Below are 4243 nucleotides of genomic sequence, written 5' to 3'. Positions count from 1 at the left end.
CGAACCCTTCCACTGAAGGAGGACTCCAGGTCTGCTGGGTCCCTGCTCACATCTGATTGTTCTGTAAGGCGACTCCAGGCAGAAAGCCCAGCTGAGCAAAGGGTTCATGAATCTCTCCCATTTCTGCACGTTTTATAAGCCAAGGCACTGCCTTTGTTCCTATCTTTTCAAGGATGTTTACATAATGAACAGCCTTGAAAGAGAGAGATAGTGTCTCCCGGTGGAACAAAGGGCAGGTGTGTGTACTGTCCAGAGTTCTAAAGATAATGCCCCTAGGACCAAGGCCAAATAGGCTAAGAGCCCATTGTGAATGATTCTGATTCACTAAGTTCAGGGTTCCTCTTCTGTAATGCAGTCCACTACATGTCTACGTGTCACCTGGACCTCTTCACGTCCCCCAGTGAGAACTGGAAATTAAGTAATGAATACAAATGCTTATACTCTGGCCACTGCTATTGCTATGAGTAATAAAGTCTTTGTCTCTGAGCTAGTAGTCTTTTGCCTTCTGCCAAAAATCTATGAAATAGTAACAAGCTGACTTGTTAACTTACAGGTAGGGTAAAATCACAGACTCCTTCATGATCAGCAACCTATTACCTTCTAGGCTCTGGTCATAAGATTTGTGCCCCTCACACACATAATAGATAGATAGATACATACATACATACATACGTATGTACATACATACATAGATACATAGATACACAGAGCCCTTCTAAAGCCTCCAGTCCAGCATGAGAAACTACGTCAAGGACAAAATAAAAGAATTAAGCATCTCTGAACCTGCCGAGTAGACAGCATGAGCAAAGTTTACCCTCCCGAGCTGAAAAAATTTATAGATAAGAAGTTATCATCGAAATTAAATGGTGGCAGACATGTCCAAGGAATATGGCCCCTTTATGAATCCTGTGACAGATGAATGTGGGGAGATGGCAACTAATGAGAAACAGAACGATATAGGAATGGTGGTAATACAAGGAAACGGTATCATGATGTTATAATGTAAATAATGACTGTTCAGCAGAGAGATCCGTGTCCCCTCTCCAGAGGGCCTGCTGAACTATGACATAAAAATTGGGTCATTAAACTTTTTGTTAAATGAACTTTTTAATAGCAAAAGAAAAAAAAAAGAATTATAACAGATAATGACAAGAAGGGTAATTTTAAATTGAAAGGTTAGGGAAGGCCTCTGTGAACAGGACACATTTAAACTGAGCCTGAAGGATGAGAGGGGAAAAAAAAAAACAGGCATATGACAAGAAAGAGAAAGCACTTTCCAAGTCGAAGGAAAGCATCTTCAAAGGTCCTGAGGCAGCGGAGAGCTTGGCACATTTGAAGAACTGAAAGAAGACAAGCATTGTCGAAGCAGTGAGTCATAGGCAGGTTGGTGCTTGGTGAGGATGAATTAATAGGCAAGGTATGAATCAAAGCTTCTCCACTCTGGCTCTTTTAGAATCTACTTCAGGAACTTGTTTAAAATATCAGTGCCCAGGCCCATCCCAGACCAATTAAATCAGAATGCTTCGGAGTGAAATTCAACCACTGATCATTTTAAAAACATGTCTAGATGACTCTCATGTGCAGCCAGAATTGAGGATCACTTGTAGCTTGACCTTGTAGATCCTTGTAAGACTTTGGGTTTCATTGAGGAGTATAGATTTGAGTTAAAGGGTAAAAAAGAGTCACAAGAGAAATTTAAGTATTGAAAAGACACTAGGTTTATTTTTAAAAGGACCTCTCTGGCTATAGTGAAAAGAACGGGATTAAAGGAGGTCAGTGTTGAGAACAAGGAAATGAGGTGGGAATTTATTGAGATTGTCTAGGCAAGAGACAGCGGAGGCATGGCCTAGGGTGTGGCCGTGAGAAGAGAACACTGGAAAACAAAACCGGATGAATCGAGTGAGGCCAGATCTTGACTACCAGGTTAAGGAAATTTGACTTTATCCTTTGGGTACTGAGAGCAGATGGGTATTTGAGATTATGAGTTAGGATCACAGTCAGATGCATGTAACAAAAACATAATTCATAGTGGCTTAAACAAAGAGGTTTCTTTTTCTCACATGAGCAAGGAATCTAGAAGTGGTATCATTTGTTAAGCTGTCCAGTGAGGTCAGGAGCAACATCTTGGTCTTTTCTTCATAATTGTAAAATGGTTGCTGCAGCTCCTTTTGTAATCACACTCAAGGCAGAAAAGAAGGAGAACTGGAGATACCAGCCATGATTGCATCTTTTGACAGGCAACGATAAACACCAGCAGAAACTACTGCCACTTAAATTTTACTGGATGTAACTACTTGCCCCAAAGAAAATGTAGAAAAGAAAGGGCTTAGTTTTTTCCAGACTTTATCATGCAAGACAGCAAAAACTACTACCGTTCTTTTTAAATTTTTTTAGTTGTTGATGGACCTTTATTTTATTCATTTATTTATATGTGATGCTGAGAATCCAACCCAGTGCCTCACACATGCTAGGCACTCACTCTACCTGTAAATCACAACCCCAGCCCCTGCTACTTTTCTTGAACTGGGGAATAACATCCTCAAAAATGTATCTTAGGAAGGTATAGCCTGGGGTCAAAGTTAAAAGTAGAACTAAAACAGAGATCAGCTAAAAGGTTACTGCTGCAGCCAGTGGAAGAAAGAACTGAATTGAAATGAAGACTGAAGAAGTAATAAAGGACTTAATTTAAGGAATATGTCTACTCACAGCTATAGGCATAGAGACATGTTTCTGTGCTTTATTTGTCAAAATATACCATTTATTTTGCAAGGACAGAGATATACACTTAATTAGCTTGCATGTGTGTGTTTTGTCTTCTTTTTCCTCTATGGCCATGACTACAGCCTTCATTCGCTCACCCAACAAACACTGAGACCCCACTTCAAGCAAGGACCTGCCATGCACTACAGGGCAATAAAAACATGAGTCCAGCACAAATCTTACCCTCAAGACCTGAGAGGGAGGAAACAGGTTCCCACATCCTTAAGATGCAAATTAGTAAAATAAGTGTCATGAAGTTATGAAAGTCCAGAAGAGGAAGTCTTAGCCAGAGTGGGTAGCTTCCTGAAGAGGATAGCATCTGAGCTTGGTTTTAAAGAATCAGTGGGAGGCTGTGGATGTAGCTCAGTGGTAGAGAGTTTGCCTAGCATGTGCGAAGCCCTGGGGGTTCTAATCCCTGGTACTACAAAAAAAAAAAAAAAAAATCAACAGGATAAGGGAAGTAGGTATATGGAAATATGTATTGTACTACTACAAAGGGTGAGGTACTCTGCTAGATCCTGAACAGCTACATGTGATTGTATGTCTGTGTTTCATATATGTGTGTCTGTTTCTGAACAGGTAAATGTTTCACTGTGTGTACATAGCTGTGTTTCGCTGTGTTTTAATAATTGGGTTTTTTTTTTTTGTACATTCAAGCAAAATTTTGCATGTAGGATCTACATGTAGCCAGCAGATGACGCCACACAATCATAACTAGCAAGGAAAATTCTACCTTCTTCCAGTCAAGTAGCATCTGAAATCCTATTAGGCCTTAGATCACCCTCTACTTCAATCATAAGCCTGTTTTACCATTGTATTCCCGTGCCCAGTACAATACCTGATAAGTTCAAGATAATAAATATGTATAGAATAATTTGATGAAATGCTAACACAATCCATGGGAGCAAAGGAGCTAGAGAGAGTCAGGGAAGGAGAGAAGTATAGAGAAGTTTGCCATCAGCAAAGACCCAACAGGAAGTGGATTTCACAGCACACTCATAGAAGTCACAAAGGGGTCAAGAGGAAGGTGTGAGGAGCTGGGATTGTGGCTCAGTGGCACAGCACTTGCCCAGCAAATGCAAGGAACTGGGTTCAATTCTCAGCACTGCATACAAATAAATAAAAGAAAGGTCCATTGTCAAATTAAATATATAAATATATATATAATATACATATATATATAACTTTTTTTTCTTTAAAGAAAAGGTGTGATAAAACAATAACCTCAGCCTTTGCTGTCACCGTGAAGGTTTCCCTTCTGTATAGGGGCCTCTGACCCTGATCCTTCTCTTCAGCTGAACTTTAGTTAGTGCCTAGACAGTTTAGGGCCTACAGGAAATGCCATCTCTTCAGGTGGGTGCTTACAACCTGGGAAAAGAAATAAAACTTATTTTAAAATGTCCGTTTATACAGCCCTCTCTGCCCATGGCAAGGAAGCCCCTTCTTACCCCTCGGGCTAAGCTCAAGAACAGAGCTGGCTAGC

General features: G+C 40.4%; 1 pseudogene; it reads left to right on the top strand.

Annotated features, from left to right (window-relative positions):
- The first annotated feature begins 799 nt into the window (after positions 1 to 799).
- LOC124962745 (small nuclear ribonucleoprotein G-like) lies at positions 800 to 1001 on the top strand (annotated as a pseudogene).
- Positions 1002 to 4243: the final 3242 nt, after the last annotated feature.

The sequence above is a fragment of the Sciurus carolinensis genome, chromosome 13 (genome assembly GCF_902686445.1).
Source record: "Sciurus carolinensis chromosome 13, mSciCar1.2, whole genome shotgun sequence".
NCBI classification, from domain to species: Eukaryota; Metazoa; Chordata; class Mammalia; order Rodentia; family Sciuridae; genus Sciurus; species Sciurus carolinensis.
This window is presented reverse-complemented; position numbering and strand designations above follow the sequence as displayed.